Genomic DNA, 17,262 nt, shown 5'->3' on the forward strand with positions numbered 1-17,262 from the left:
CGCTTGAACAAATGGCTATCCATATGCAAACAAATAAATTCCAATGTATATTTCACACCACATACAAAAATGAATTCAAATGTACACTCTAGAACTATAAATTTCCCAGAAGAAAACACAGGGGAAACATTTTTTTGACCTTGGTTTAGGCAAAGTTATTTTAGATACAACACCAAAAGCAGGATTCATACACACAAAAAAAATTGATAAATTTGACTCTATCAAAATTAAAACCTTTATCTACAGTAGCCAAATTATGGAAACAGCCCAAATGTCCATCAATTGATGAATGCATAAAGTTGTAGTAAACACACACACACACACACAAACACACACACACATGGAATATTACTCAGCCAAAAAAAAAGAATGGAATCTTGCCATTTGCAACAATGTGGTTGGAGCTAGAGAGTATTATGCTAAGAAAAATAAGTCAGTCAAAGACAAATACCATATTATTTCACTCATATGTGCAATTTCAGAAACAAAACAAAGGATCATCGGGAAGAAGAGAGAGAGAGAGAAAGCAAGAAACAGACTCTCGACTGTAGAGAACAAACTGATGGTACCCAGAGGGGAGGTAGGTGGGGGGGGGATGGGTTAAATAGGTGATGGGGATTAAGGAGACCACTTGTAGTGATGAGCATCCCGTGTTGTAGGTAAGTATTGAATCACTGAATTTGTACACCTGAAACTAATATTACAGTATGTTAACTAACTGGAATTTATATTAGAATTTTAAAAATTTAAAGCTTTTTCAAAAGACACTTTTAAGAGAATTAAGACAAGTCAGAGACTGGGGAAAATACCTGTAAATCATTTATCTGATAAAGGGCTTATATCCAAAATATATAAGGAACACTCAAAATTTAATAATGGATAAACAATCAAAAATTGTAAATAGCAAAAATATTTTATTTTATTTTTTTTTTAATTTTTTTTTCAACGTTTATTTATTTTTGGGACAGAGAGAGACAGAGCATGAACGGGGGAGGGGCAGAGAGAGAGGCAGACACAGAATCGGAAACAGGCTCCAGGCTCCGAGCCATCAGCCCAGAGCCTGACGCGGGGCTCGAACTCCCGGACCACGAGATCGTGACCTGGCTGAAGTCGGACGCTTAACCGACTGCGCCACCCAGGCGCCCCAGCAAAAATATTTTAACAGGCTATTACAAAATGATCAACCTCTAATACCGGATATTAGGAAGCAAGAGAAGAGGGTCTCATTTATAAGTTGGTGATTAACTGTTTTTTTTTAAGTTTATTTATTTATTTTCAAGTGAGAGAGAGTGAGCAGGAGAGGGGCAGAGAGAAAAAGAGAGAGAGAGAGAGAGAGAGAGAGAGAGAGAGAAAATCCTAAGCAGGCTCCAGCTTTGTCAGCTGACAGCACAGAACCCCAAGGTGAGACTCAATGTCAGGAATGGAACCTTGAGATCATGACCTGAGCCAAAATCAAGAGTCAGACACTTAACAAACTGAGCCACCCAAGTGCCCCTAGCATGGTGATTAGTGATAAAGCCAGGTAGAAGGTGTTCAAGTACTGATTGCTTCAGTAGGCTTCCTGCAGCTAGTACCTCAGATGATTAGTCTGAAACTTCTGATATATGCATTACTGTTCTGTCTTCCTTTACATACCCAGCAACTTCTCAATTTTAATAAAAATTAAATTAATTTCTTGGGGCACCTGAATAACTCAATTTGTTAAGCATCCACCTCTTGATTTCAGCTCAGGTCGTGATCTCATGGTTTATGGGATCAAGCCCTATGTTGAGCACCATGCTGATGGCACAGAGCCTACTAGGGATTCTCTCTTTCTCCCTCTCTGCCCCTCCACTGCTCATGCTCTCTGTCTCTCTCAAAATAAATAATCATTTTAAAAAATGAAATTAATTTCTTTTCCTCTGTCCTACTAGAGTGCTAGACAAATGTCATCTTGCTACCCAAAGTGTATAACGGGCTAAGAGTTTATGCTTTTTTCTAAATTGCCATTTTAAAACTCTGTTTTCAAATCAACACAAATATATTAAGGCCAATTAAGTATAATCTATCCTGCTGAGTATTATTAGACAAACTCACAAATAAGTGTAAAAAGTCATCTCTGTCATCAAAGAGTGGGAAATGTAGCTAGAGCTAAGAAGCAAAAGTTTTCAATGAGAGAAATTAAGTAGAATACAAATTTAGAGTAACTGTTCTTTACAGATGGAAGAGGTACTTCTCCTAAGGCACTACATGGTTAAATGTCCCGGGAACATTCCAGACCATGGTTGCCATGAGAAATCTGAGGTTCATCATCATCTGGGCTGTTTGGGGCAGCTTTTCTTGAAAGAAGTGGGCCCAAAATTTGGTCTTGGAGGATTGTATAACATGCACCAAATGTTTGGCTGGGCCTAGGAAACACACAATTGCTTTTAATAAATTGTTGGGCTGATGTTCTCTGTTCTGAGAGTCAATATGTTCAGGGAGTGCTCTCTGCCAGTAAAAAGTCAGTCACTTTAGATGCTGCTGCTGGCAACCCTGCCAGTGGACGGCCCTTCTCCCTGGCCAACCACACAGTATGACCCAAGTCTAAAGGGCTTCTTCAGAAATCGCCCACCTGTTGGAACTAGAATGGAGGTACATGTTGGAGCACCTGTGCCTACCCATGTCTGGACGTGGTTATTAGTCCTTCATTGTCCCAAGTGGTAAACTTGTTCACAGATGTTACTGGAGGGAAAGTGCTCAGTGTTTATGCAGCAAATCTGCTCTGAAGAAACCATTCTATGTTCAACTGAGGAAATGCCATAGTTATTTTGGTATTCCTTTAATTTTGGAAACCTCTATTATTTGCAGGGCTGACCAAAAGGCTTTAAAAAAAATCCACAAATAAACATGAAATTCCTGTTTAATATGGTGGATGCTATTGGTTTTTGGAAAAAAAAAAAAAAAAAAAAAGAATAGTCACTCTTGAACCCAACCAAAAAGCAAAAGCCCTTTCTGGTATTGACAGCCCAGAAACGTCATGACAGAAGCCTTATTTCTGAATTAGAACATCTCCCTCAAAAAGGAGGCTCTGCAGGAAGGCCCTTTCTATTCTGAACATTCCTGAAACTGGTAGCAAAGAGCAGACAGAGGGGCGCCTGGGTGGCGCAGTCGGTTAAGCGTCCGACTTCAGCCAGGTCACGATCTCGCGGTCCGTGAGTTCGAGCCCCGCGTCGGGCTCTGGGCTGATGGCTCGGAGCCTGGAGCCTGTTTCCGATTCTGTGTCTCCCTCTCTCTCTGCCCCTCCCCCGTTCATGCTCTGTCTCTCTCTGTCCCAAAAATAAATAAATGTTGAAAAAAAAAATTAAAAAAAAAAAAAAAAAAAAAAGAGCAGACAGAGATAAAACAAGGCTAAGAAGCAGTTTCCCAAAATCAGTCTCTCATTGGCAATCAAGGAATTTCCCCCTCAAAAACATTATCTTTAGCTCTTTTTAACTTAAGCCTTTTCTGGGCTGGATAAACAGAAGAGAGTACATTTGGGTTCTTTACCCATCTTAATGGCTAATAAAGTGTTTATTGTCTCCAGAAAAATAAAGACAAAGGAATAGTAATTTATAATTTTTTTCGTGCATGTATAACCATTGTCTTGATGAATCAAAATAACTCTGGAATCAGTTGGAGTCAGCTATCCTTTGATTCGTTTAAATGATAATTGATGTAGGGGCACCTGGGTCACTCAGTCGGTTGAGCAACGGACTCTTGATATCTGCTCAGGTCATGATCTCATGGTTTGTGGGATCAAGCGTCACATTGGGCTCTGTGCGGACAGCTCAGAGCCTGCTTGGGATTCTCTCTCTCCCTCTCTCTCTCTCTCCCTCCCCTGCTTATGCACATGCTCGCTCTCTCTCTCTCTCTCTCTCTCTCTCTCTCAAACATAAATAAACTTTAAATGATAATTGATGTAAACCTCTCTGGGAGATTCTAACTTGGGGGCAGGTTGGAATAAGGAGGGGGATGATCTCTGATCTTTATCTCTGTCTCTGATCAGAGATCTGATTACCTCTGATCTCAAATTCCTACTTCTACTGAAGTTTTAATCTCTTCTCATCTGACTTGCAGTGTATGGACCCTGGCTTTTGCTTTTCTAAATACCACTGACCCAAGGCTGTGTGTAGAGGAGAATTTCCCAAAGATTTGGAACACACATGTGGGTGCAGCAGCGTGGAGCCCTTCACAGTGAATGGTAGGTATCTGTGTTTATAAACCTACCCTAGACACTTCTATAACCAGCAGGCCCTCTTTTCTAAAATAAAGACCTGAACTCCCCTCCACAGTGCTACTTTCACCCCCTCTCCTTTTAGATCTCATTACCCCTTCTTTAAAGTTTTATTGGCCCCAAAGCCAAGATCCTGTCGTGTAGTTCCTGTCTCAAACTCACCCCAGACCAGTGCTATCCGGTAGAACTTTCTGTGATGGAAAATTTCTATAACCTGAGCTATGCAATATGGTAGCCACATGTGTCTATTGAGTACTTAAAATGAATAAAATGTCACATTTAATTTTAATTAATTTATATTTACATTTGGTAGCTACATGTGGTATATTGGACAGCACAGCTCCAGACCATTCACTATTGACCAAGAGGCCACTTTTTCAGAACTGGACAGACTTATTAAAATATGTTTCTCAGCAAAGATATTTAAAAACAGCAATAGTTTAAAAACAGGAATATAAAAAACAGGAAAATTTTTTTTTTCTTTCCACTTGCTAAATATCTAGTATGGTTTGTGTCCCTGTGCATGAAACTTAGCCATAAAAATATTTTAAAAATGAGAAAAAAACAACCCTCAATTTGGCCTTTATTATTCTGTTTGCGCCAGCCTCGCCCTCTCAAATACATCTTTTAAAATATATGCCTCTACATTTATTCAATGCCATTGTCCAAATATAAATTAGTAAATCATGATTCTGTGTTGAAATCCTTGATAAATAACTTCTTAGAGTAGCCAAATAATTTAATAGATCTAAGCCATGGTTTTAAAATATGCGATTTGTGTTTCTAATTTTTCGGATACTCTCCAGGTATATATGTTTTTCTTTTGTCAGTTGCATCTAAGGAGGTTTGGCATTTTATACAATGGGAACATGTGCTTGATTTAGGGCTTAATCTTCTTTCCTCTGAAATACTGAATATGGCCCTGCTAACGTGCTGTCCTGCATCTAATTGTTACTTCTTTTTGTATAAAGAATCAGTTTTGGAGCACTGCAATTGTTTTAAAGGAAGTATTACTTGTTCCAGGAGTGTAGATTTTGTTTCACAATATGTATTTGCCTTCTACATTCCTTCCTTAATGTTTACTACGAATGTTAATCTTAAACAGATGGATTTTGTTTTTGTGATTGACTGTGCATTTAATAGATGCTGTGAACCCTTCCCTGCACAGAAAGACTTGTGCTTTTGAGCCAAGGCCTGGCATGGTATTTCCTTTCTGAAACACTCCCTTGTTTAGTTATTTGCTTGTTCTACCTTTACATCTCTTCAGCTTTTTTTGGCACCCAATTGTTCAGGTGTTTCACATGAAAACATACTATTTCTGTTTCTGAAGACACATGCCCAAGCATTTTCCTCTCGTGACTCCAAATTGCTACCTTCCTGGTATGTTTTCGTTCTCACTGGGGAAGTAATGCAATTGTCTTCATTCTGTCTTGGAAAAAGAGTTCTGCAAAAGGAACCTTTGTTATTAGACTAATAATTTATTTTCTATTAATGTATCACATTAAGGGGCGCCTGGGTGGCTCAGTGGGTTCAGCGTCTGACTTCGGATAAGGTCATGATCTCATGGTTTGTGAGTTCGAGCCCCGCCCCGTCAGGCTCTGCCCTATTAGCGCAGAGCCTGGAGCCTGCTTCGGATTCTGTGTCTCCCTCTCTCTCTGCCCCTCCCTTGCTCACACTCTATTTCTCTCTCTCTCAAAAAGAAATAAACATTTTTAAAAATTTAAAAAAATTGTCACATTAAGTAAATTGTCTACTTTTATCCAGTCAATAGTAGCTTGCAGTCTTAGCACCTTAACTTTTAAACTTTCAACTATAACTGTTACTCAGATTCCTATTTCGTCACCCACAATACATAATAATTGGCGTTTAAAATCACAAATACCTTTAGTACATGCTTTAATTAGAAAAGTAACATAAGCGCATGAATTTCAAATGTGGGCTAAAGAAGAAAATAACCCACAGCCAAACCATTCTAATGCAATCCTTATTTTATTTCTTTTTACATGCATGTTTTCACAGTTAAAATAATGATGTTGGTACAGTTTAGTATCTTATTTTGTAGTTAGTTAACATTTTATTAGATGGCTTTTCCATGTTGTGAGTCTCCTCAGCCCTCCTTTTTTCACAGCCATCATTTCAATTGGCTACATATTATTCTATTCAGTGGTTCACACTATAATTTATTTAAATAATCCCCTAATGGTGAGCATTTGGAATACATCTAATATTTTAGTCTGATAAAGAAGACTCCTAGGAGCATCTTTGTGCTTACAGCCTTTTTACATATTTTGTTTAACCTAACAGTGGAATTATTTATCTGTTTATAGACAGTATATCAATCTGCCCAGATCCATGTCTGGTAGAGTAAATCTATCCATATCTATTAGTACTTTATTGAGATAGTTAAATTTTAGAACCCTAACATCAGGCAAGGGTACAATACAGCCAGTTAGAATATTGGGAAGAGACAATTTTCTAAAATGTGAAATATATTAATTAATTTTACTCAATGTGTCCTTTTGAACGCTATGTCAAGTAGTATTCCTGACATACCAAGAAGGCTGACAACGACCATGGGAGCCACCATTCCTATCTTGATGAAGCTTTCTTTAGTATAGGTGATTACGGACCAGTCTACAGACTGGTCAGTACTTTGAATGGGGAAATAGATGTCGTATGGAAATACATAGATAGGGCTCATCCCCTAATCCCAAAGTCTTGTAGGGCTTCTTAGAAGATATAACATTTATATAAATCATAAATAAGGAAATACCAAAAACCTAAGGTGGTATAAGGAAAGAGGGTAAATGTACTTCAGGCAGAGATAATGGCACATGAAAGAACATTAGGCAAGGAGCACATGTGGTAGATAAAAAAAGGAAAGGAAAATAGTGTGCCTGGAGAGGGGATTGCATGTAGGAATATTTGAACATTTCTTTTGCATTTGTTTTAACAATCATCAATAATTGGATTTAATCCTTGATTTATCTATTGAGTTGATAATCCAAGCTTTCTTTCCCACAAAAGTATCACTGTTCTAATATAAGGCAATGAATTAGAAATCAGTTAAACTGCATCCTTGCCAGCATCAGATGGTATCAGTTAGGTTATTGTAACAGCAGAAGAATTTTAAAAGATATTATTTATGTTTTTAATGATCATTTCAAGGTCTATGGAGTGATTTGAGGGAAACTCCCAAGGGAAGTTCTGTTCAAAGAGAACTCCCATAATTCTTTTTCTGAAGACTGAAATTCCTCTTGTTTCTTTCTCCTTTGGCTTAAAATATTGAAAGCCCTTATTAATTTGTAAATTTATTAGAGGAAAGGATTTCATATTTCTATTCCTTTCAGCTGTGAACACTTTATAATAAATTATTTTTTCAAAGAGTTGTGTCCTTAAAGAATAGGTCACAGTAGAGTTAAATTCTGATTGTGACTTTTGAGACAGAAACAGTCCCTAATAAGGGTTTCCCTTTGGAATGTGAAAGCTCAGGTGTGGGTATTAGACTTCTGGAAGACTTGGGAAGCAGGGGTGGAGAGTGGACAGATTTTAACCCCAAAATGATGATGAAATAGTTCCAAATCATACCCTACTCACAAATTTTCCTAATCCCAGCCCTGTCCGGCATAGCCATTCTAGAGGAAAGTAGAAAATACCTTGGAAATGTAACTTCTTTTAAAACATCAATGTGAGACCTTTTTTTGCTGCATGGCTAATTTGTCATTATAATGTGGATCAATAGAATCATGGTTTTCTTTATACTCTTGGGCCATGCCTCAGGAGGCACACCCTGTATCTTAGGGAGTCATGAAGAGTTGCACTAGCTGGGCAGAGTAGTGATTAATGACTTACTGATGTGGAATGTTGGGGTTTGGAGCTAACGGTCAAGAAAGAATTCTTGAGGTGTCTTCAGTGCAAAAAGGTGGTATTATGAAAGCACAGGGACGGGACCCATTGTCATAAAGAGCTGCACTGACGTCATGACAGGTGACTGATTATACACTTTAGATTGGGAGATTAGAGATAACGTAAGTCTCTGAGGAATTTTGGGAGCAGGGTTTCCGGGACTTTGAGGGAGCTAGCTATTGTTTGGAAAATGTCATTTATTACTGTCTAATAAAACCTTAGCCATGAGACCTTTCAGATGTTTATCAGTGGGCCATATACTTGAAGGATGATTGCCAACATATATCTTGGTGGGTAGAGATAAAGGAGGTTCCCAAAGGAATTTCTGTATATTAAAAGAGAGTTACAGGATCCTGGAGGTTGGGGTAATGTTAAGCTAAGATTGCTTTTTGCCTTTAGCAAAGTATTAACATCAAAACAGCTGAGTTCCTAGAGGAAGGTCACTCTCCTGTTTCAAAGACTCATCAATGGGCTGTAAGTAGCAAGGAAATGTTTCTTTTGCCTTTGTTTCCCACCTTATTGCTGGCACCAAAATTAGGTGGAGTAATTTAGCTTCAATTTGGCTACAGCCATGATCATGATTAGTATTTCCAGTCGTGTCATATGATACTTGCAATCCACTGTACTATGGCAGTCATTTGACTATTCTGGTTCTCTTCCTTCTGGATATGTGTAGTTCTTTCATTCCCTATCTTCTTGTGACTTATGATGACTTACTCTGGCCAATGAAAATGGAGTGAGAGTAATGTATATCTCTATCATGGAAGCATTAACCGGTGGAAGATGGGATCAAATGGGCTTGAACCATACAGATTTAGCCATCATTGGGAGATGTGGAATTGTGAGGACTTTTGAATGAAGAATACATTCTTGTAATAGTCAAAGCAAGAATGAAAATGGACAATTACAAATCAGCATTTTTCTTTCTACACTCCCCTTGTTATGTGGAAAAGCCAGCATCCATCACATTCTTCCAAAGTAGTCCTGAAAGTTCTCAGGAAACTCTTACTGTGTTTTGCAGCCAAATCTTTTGACTTCAATGTGCCATCTGTGATCATCTCTTTTGCTCCAGATCACTATGGCAATGACAATGAACAAAGAAGCAGCTCTTTCAAAAGTGCGCATTAGAAGTGTTCCTGCCACCATACTGCAATTGCTGAGCCAAATGCACTGCCACATGTAAAGGGCAATGGCACCTAAACCAAACCTCTTAGTGTTGCAGTTAATACAAATGCCCCTTCTCATTGTTATGGATGCTTTTAGCGTCGATATAGAAATGCCATGGAATCCCCAAAATCTCACTTGTATTAGTTTTTATTCATTTTTTTTTCATTATAGTCCTGTCTCTTAGTACAGATATGAGGTCATGGTAGCTAGACCAGAGTGACAGACAGAAAGGGGGCTATGCTGTGAATCATCTTTACCTCTATTCTGGCACTGGTAGTAGTCCAAATAAACCAATGCATCTAAAAGGACAATATCTGGGGCTGTTTTTTTTTTTAAATCTCTGTTGTGGAAGGACAGGCACAACCCCTCTGAGCCAGTTGACCAGTGCGTGTGGCAGAGTGCATTCTTCATTTCTCTATTTAGTGGTAAAATTTGAGTTTCACCTGGCAAATGGTCTTTAAAGGCTTACATGGCTTTTAATGGGAGGCACATGTCTTCTCTTTGTTATTTTTCCCTTGCAGCTGGTTGGATCAGAGATGTAATGAGGGGAACTGGAGCAGCCACTTCAGACCATGAGGCAGAAACCCCATCATGACTGGGCAACAGGATACAAGAAGCTTGAGTCTTTGACACTAAAACTGCTTCTCTGTTTTGGATTATTTTCACGCAGACTGTTAAATGAGACAAATAAGTTTCTATCTAAGTGTACCTACTGTTCTTTTGTTTTCACAGAAGATAAGTTTGTAGCCTGACTACTACAATGAGAAAATTCAGACAGTGAAAAACAAGCTACCACAGATTTGAGGGGAACAGGAAAGATCAGAGTTCTTTGGGGTGAAAGATCGTTAAGGTAAACCAAAGAAATTAAAAATGCATTGTTGACAAAGTTGCACACACACACACACACACACACACAGAGTGTTTATTCAGTATTAGAGAAGCAAGTATGAGGCTTTTCCAAAAGAAGACACATTAGTTAGCTTACCATAATCCTTCAACCCATATCTTCAGATTGTAACATCAAAAGATGCCTTTGAGAGCCAATGAACTTCAACAGCTAGCTTCACTTTCTGAGCCCAACCATGGGAAACAACCGATGCTCTCATTCCTCACAATAGTTTCATTAGAACAGTAAGACAGTAGAGGAAACACTTCAGCACCTTTTGTATCTGTACATTCCCCTATTCCCTACTTCTGTGCCAGGGGATAGAAACCAAGTTGCTACAATCTGCAGGGTAAATTTTCTTTCTGGAAGCACCTGAGTGTTCTCTACTCCTAGAAGACTTGCACCTATAGAATTCCCATTCCCCAGGCCCAGTGACTCTCTGCAGGCCACGAGCTATAAAAGATGGGATCTGCCTCTGGGCTGATTGATCAAAACCCAGTCCTGAATGGATCACCTTCATTCATATAATAAATAAGAACTGTTTGGTTGCAATTAACAGACAGCCTGACAAACGATGACTTAAACCATCATGATATTTATTATACCAGTAAAATAAGAAGTCTAGAGGTAGGAAGTTCCAAAATTACTTAACTTCAGCGACATAATGACATCATCAAATTCCTGGATGCCTTCTGTCCTTCTCCTTAGCTGTTCTCGGCATTGGCTTCCATTCCTCGTCAATACAAGATGGCTGACACAGCCCCACACTCACATCCTTCTAAAATCCTATTCAAAACCAGGAAGCTGGAGGAAGCACAGGAAGCAGCTTTATCCTTGAGCACTTCTGTCAAAATCAAGGAAGAAAATCTTTGCCAAAAGCCCTCTAATTCCTTACTACTCAAATTGTGGTCTTCAGGTCATAGCTTCATCCTTCAGCCAGCAACTAATTAAAATGCAATGCCCCGAGCCCGATCCTGATTACTGATTCAGATTCTGTGTATTAGGATCCTCCGGTGATTTGTGTACAGTCAAGCTTGAGAAGCACTGCTCTAATGAACTTTTTCTTACTTCTTTTTAGCCAGAGCTTGATGACATGACTTTCCCCACGTGGAAGGGAGGATGGGATAGTAATCATTTTTTTCTTTTTTTCTTTTTTCTTTTCTTTTCTTTTTTTTTAAGAAATAGGAAAGAGCAGGGGTACCTGGGTAGCTCAGTTGGTTAAGCATCCAACTCTTGATATCTGCTCGGGTCATGATCCCTCAGTGTTTGGATCAATCTCCTGTTGGGCTCCATGCTGAGCAGGGAGGCTGGTTGGGATTCTCTCTCCTTCTTTCTCTACCCTCCCCCCTCCCCCACACTCACACGCGTGTGCCCTTTGTCTCTCTTAAAATAGATAAACATTTAAAAAAGAAATAGGAAAGAGCAAATGAGGTAGGCAATCTTGGGACACCTTCCGAGAGCTGCCATGGTATTTCTCCAAGGACAGGGTAGTACAGAGCGCCATGCTCCCCACAGTTCCTTGCTGCTCCCTGAGGCTCTCTGCGATCACACAGACTATGAAAACCTTTCCACAGAATGAAGCACTGGCCCATCGGCAGTATTTTTAACAGCAGGTTGAGACTTTACCCATGTGATTTTGGAAAGGTTTCTTGTTTTTACGATCTTGAGGTTTAAGAGTGCTGAGTAACCCAGGAGAATTCAAAGGAAAAACATTAGAGCTTGTATAATTGCAGGGAAGGTGAAAATTGTAAAAGTACCTGGTTTTTTTTTTTTTCAGTTGGTATAAAATATTTTTTCACCAGAGCAGCTAAAAAAAATCTATTTTCACAGACATCTTTTTTTCCACTTTGCATTGGTTTTCTGGCCTTAGTGAAAATTTACTAAGAACATTATTTATAAAGATGAAGTAACTGCCTTTGAGGATTTGGGTCTAATTTTAAAAATGAAAATTTTGCTATTTTAAGGTCGAGCCATTAATAAGCTAAGGCTTCTTAACTATTTCATAAAGTAAAATTCTTTTTTTTTAATTTTTTAAATATTTATTTACTTTTAAGAGAGAGAGGGAGCAAAAGTGGGGGGAGGACAGAGAGAGAGAGACAGACAGAGACAGAGAATCCAAAGCAGACTCCAGGCTCTAAGCTGTCAGCACAGAGCTCTATGTGGGGCTTGAACTCATGAACCACAAGATCATGATCTGAGCCAAAGTCAGTCACTTAACCAACTGAGCCACCCAGGCACCCCTCATAAAGTAAAATTCTAAAAAACTTTCCAATGACACAAAGTAAGAAAACACGAGGATAAAATGGAATATAGAAAAAAACAGAAAATAAAGGAAAAATGTGGGGAGACTTCTCAGTGTTGGGGCAAGTACCTTGTAGATGGCAATCTAAGCCAATTTCAGTTTGACTTCCTGGTGATTATGTGATGATTTACCTATATCAGCATAAAAACAACAGATGTCTTTTTTATCTCAAAATACCTCTGTATGTTTATTTGAAGCCTCCTACATCATCACTCTTTCCCACTGGTGACTTAAAGGGCATTTTGAGAATAGTTTCAGGCTACCTTCCGATCTCCTTCCAACCAAATCTTTATTTGTTTAACTCAATGGAAAATGTATGCTCCCAATGAACTTCTTTTTTCTGTGGCCTTACCTTTTTTTTTTTTTTTTTTTTAATTTTTTTTTTTCAACGTTTATTTATTTTTGGGACAGAGAGAGACAGAGCATGAACGGGGGAGGGGCAGAGAGAGAGGGAGACACAGAATCGGAAACAGGCTCCAGGCTCCGAGCCATCAGCCCAGAGCCTGACGCGGGGCTCGAACTCACGGACCGCGAGATCGTGACCTGGCTGAAGTCGGACGCTTAACCGACTGCGCCACCCAGGCGCCCCTGGCCTTACCTTTTTGATACGACAGAGTACACGGAGTCTAACTCCAGACCAAACCAGGTTTTTCTGCAGGGAAAAACCAGAGTAAACTTCAATATAGAAATAGCTGTTTGATATCACAAATGCTGCAGACACACTCAACAGAGTGTCCTTAAAACAAAAGCACACATGAACCAGTGGTCGTATGCAGGCAATCAAAGAGTTGGAGGACGTGTCACTTCTTACAACATTTGGCATGTTTTAAGTGCACATAGTTCTCATCGAATTGGCTGGGAGGCCCCTACAGAGATCTGCTGGCAGACTAAGGTGCCCACTAAAACAACTGTGAGTTTCAATAAAAATTCGTGCCATCAGTGCCAAAGCAAACTTGTGAAAATTGTCCACTTTCAGGCAACCCGTACAAAAAAACCTTAGGAGGGCTGAAGTCACTATTTAAAAGGGTCTCCATAAGAGCCAAGAGAAATGTATCCCTGATTTATCTGAATACAGATCCTTGTAAATGGTAAAGGCATAGAGAGCCAAATTTGCATTTGGTACCTGGAACCTGGATTTGGCTCAGCCCGATCTGGCTAGCAAAAACAATGGGGTTCCTTGGTCCTCTTTGTTGGAGATGCTAAATGGAGAATTCAAGAATATGGTGAAACTGGGTCTTAAATATAATGGATTTAGTGAGGAACTGGGGGCTTGGGGGGAGTCCTGTTTTTTTTCTTTCAGATAGACTGTGCCCATTGAACTGAAAGGAAAATAATATTTTCAACAAAGCAAAAGGAAAGCAAGTTCAGTTACGAAATTGGGAAGCCTTAAGAAAATATATTTTTTTTCTTTTTGGTATTTGAGTTTCAGATTCTCGTCAAATGTGAGTTGTGTCCAGTCTGCTTAGTGGTAAATCAGAATGTCACCACTTGACCTTGGCAAAGTTACCTGGTAATGAGGATGAAAGGTGTATGGAACAATTTGTGTCTATCTGAGTCACGGAGTTTTCCTTCCACAGCACAAATGTGTCATCTGTTTTGTCATGGCTCATCTTGAGCAATAGAAGCTGAGATGACCATAAAGAGGAATGGGAAGGGCACCAGCCTGTAGGGCATGAGGTAGTATTCACACATAGATATATGTCTGTCCTTGCACAGGCTTTCTGGAAGGATGCACAAGAAACTAGTAATAGAGGTAGCTTCTGGGGTAGGTCTTGGAGTGGGAACCTGGTGAGTCAGAGGTGGGAAAAAAATGTATTATTTCATGCATATTCTTTCATTTTTCATATATATGCATCTCCTACTCAAGAGAACCTATACATACTGCCTATGTGTGTGTGTACATGTTTACACACATACATATGTATTGCTCATTGAAAAAATGAATGTAGTAGCAAACGGCAGAGTGAGCAAAGAAAGACCATATTCTTCATGGCTTTACATTAAACTCGATGGGTCGTTGTCTCCCTCTAATCTTAGACGACTCTTCGAAAATGAAGAGGGATAAAATTTAGACAATAGACATGGCTAATGCCTGTTAAAGCAGGGACTCCACAACTATAAAACATAAATGTATTCATTTTGAGTCTGATATTGGAGGGATACTACATTGTTAACAGTACGAACCCCAGGCAGTACCTCACTAGCCGAAAAGTTCAAAATTCAACGGTTGTGAGGGAGCACCTGGGTGGCTCTGTTGGTTAAGCGTCTGACTTCGGCTCAGGTCATGATCTCACAGTTTGTGAGTTCGAGGCGCGTGTCGGGCTCTGTGCTGACAGCTGAAAGCCTGGAGCCTGCTTTGGATTCTGTGTCTCCCTCTCTCTCTGCCCCTCCCCCACCCATGTTCTGTCTCCCTCCCTCTCTCTCTTAAAATAAATAAACATTAAAAAAAATTTTTTTGGGGGGCGCCTGGGTGGCGCAGTCGGTTAAGCGTCCGACTTCAGCCAGGTCACAATCTCGCGGTCCGTGAGTTCGAGCCCTGCGTCGGGCTCTGGGCTGATGGCTCAGAGCCTGGAGCCTGTTTCCGATTCTGTGTCTCCGTCTCTCTCTGCCCCTCCCCCGTTCATGCTCTGTCTCTCTGTGTCCCAAAAATAAATAAACGTTGAAAAAAAAAATTTTTTTTTAAATAAATAAATAATTTTTTTTTTTTTTTTATTCAATGGTTGTGTTTGAGTAGCTGCCCTGAGAAGGAGCATTAGGGAGGAGAGGGAGAAGTTGGAGTGCAGGCTGTGGGGACAGGAAAAGCATAGTGGCTGAAGCCTTACAGGATGTAACAAACAGGTCACATTCAAAGGTGAAACTGGTTACAGCCATGTTCACCTCCCTGGGATCATCACCCCTCAAGAGCCTCAGCTGACAGTCTGTACTTCATCTAGGAGTGAATTTTGGTATGGCTGCCCTTGACCAGCCCAGTTGAACTTGTCTTAAGATTTTCCTGTCCCCAGGCTCTGGCCCTGTATCTCAAAGTACATGCTTGCCCACACTTGACAGTTCCTAGCTGTATTCCTGCCCACTCTAATTCCATTACACCTTTCATGGCAGAAGACCCATCTCAGCTCCCTATCCTTGCACTTCCTGTAACTGACTAAATTTTACAGCGCAGAAGTGGTTTTATACTCAGTCACATACAACACAATATCTGCCGCCTCGCTGCTTGGGTAGGTGATGTGGGAAAGAAGTCAGATGGGCAGGGGCTGTGTTCACATTTCCAAGGTGGCTTCATTTATTGGTTGCAGAAATATGACTAAGCTCTTCAGGCTTTCTGTGCCTGCTGCTTCTTTTGTAATGTAATCCCTTAGTTATGCACCACGAGTCTGAAAAGAGCCCATGGACCTGGCCTTCTGCAAAGAAAGCATTCTTATTTGAGCATGCAGATTGTTTAGTGCACAAGGCTCAACCTTGGCCCTACTGACCATTCACACCAGATGATTCCTTACTGTGGAGGGCTGCATTGTGCTTTGTAGGATATGTTCAGCTGCATCCCTGGTCTCTATCCACTAGATGCCAGTAGCACTCCCACAACCCCATATGTGACAACCCAGAATCACTCTGGACATTGCCAAATGTCCCTGAGGTACCAGGAGGAATCATCCCCCATTGAGAAGTACTGATTCAGAGAGTGAGTTTTCTCTCAAGTTTTATTTTGGTTCATATAGCCAGACTAGTGTTGGTGTCTGGACAATGTTGTCTTTTCCTGGTGCCCCTTACATTGTACCCTCAATCTGTCTTCATTATGTACCTTGCTAGGGTACGGGGGACATGGTCTGCTGTACTCTGAAAGCTTACGGGTTGGTCTGAAGGGATGGTCTGCCTGTACCGTGATGAGCCTCTGCAGGGCAAACAAAGTTGGTCTTCCTGATATTGACCTATTCCTTGATAAAGCTTTCATGAATTATCATTCTACCCAAGTTTCTGTCTTAGCACAGATCTGCAGGAAATCGAGGAGTGAAGAGGGACAGAAAACTGCATCCTATCATAGCAGAGGGACAACTATTACCAGGCACAAGATGTGGCACACAACAAGAGGTACCTCTCTTCTTTCTTTCTAGGTCTCAGAATATAGTGTTCCTTATGCCAGCTGCCTGGCTACCATGTCTCTGTCGACTCGTCCAGGGTGGTGACCCACAACTTCACACCAGGAACTGTGGGCTGTGAGTGAGGCTTTGGGCTCTTCACCTCTTTACTGGATTATATTTATATTCATCACATCTTAAAGTTAGTCTGAGGAATGTGTACTTTTTTTTGTAATCAGTAGGGTGGTTAAGAGGAGAGAATTTCTAACGGGTGGGAAGGTGACCATGTTAAATACGTCAATGTGACTGAGGGTGACGGAAAGTGGAAAAACCCTTAGATGAGTTCATTGGGATGCCACTGATGATGTGCTAAGAAGATGCTTCAGGGAGAGGAAGGGATAGAAACCAAATGATTGGCCATGAAGGCATAAAAACGGAAGGATGCTATGAGAAGGGAGGCATTGACTTGGACCACTCTTTATCAAGAAGAGTGTGCGTGCATGGCTTATTACCTCTCTGAAGTCTGAGGGGAAGAAGACAGTAGAATGGAAGAAATCAAAGGTGCTAGAGAGATAGGACTAACCAGGGAAGCCAGCTACCAGGGAAGAAATACTTCTCTCTCTCTCTCTGACATCTATGGAAAGAATAAGAGGGAATCCCCTTTATAACTTACTGTTTTCAATTAAGAGACTAAAAT

The sequence above is a fragment of the Lynx rufus genome, unplaced genomic scaffold (assembly GCF_022079265.1).
Source record: "Lynx rufus isolate CCGP_SWC_20201006 ecotype Redwood Valley unplaced genomic scaffold, mLynRuf1.p SCAF_1, whole genome shotgun sequence".
Lineage (NCBI taxonomy): Eukaryota > Metazoa > Chordata > Mammalia > Carnivora > Felidae > Lynx > Lynx rufus.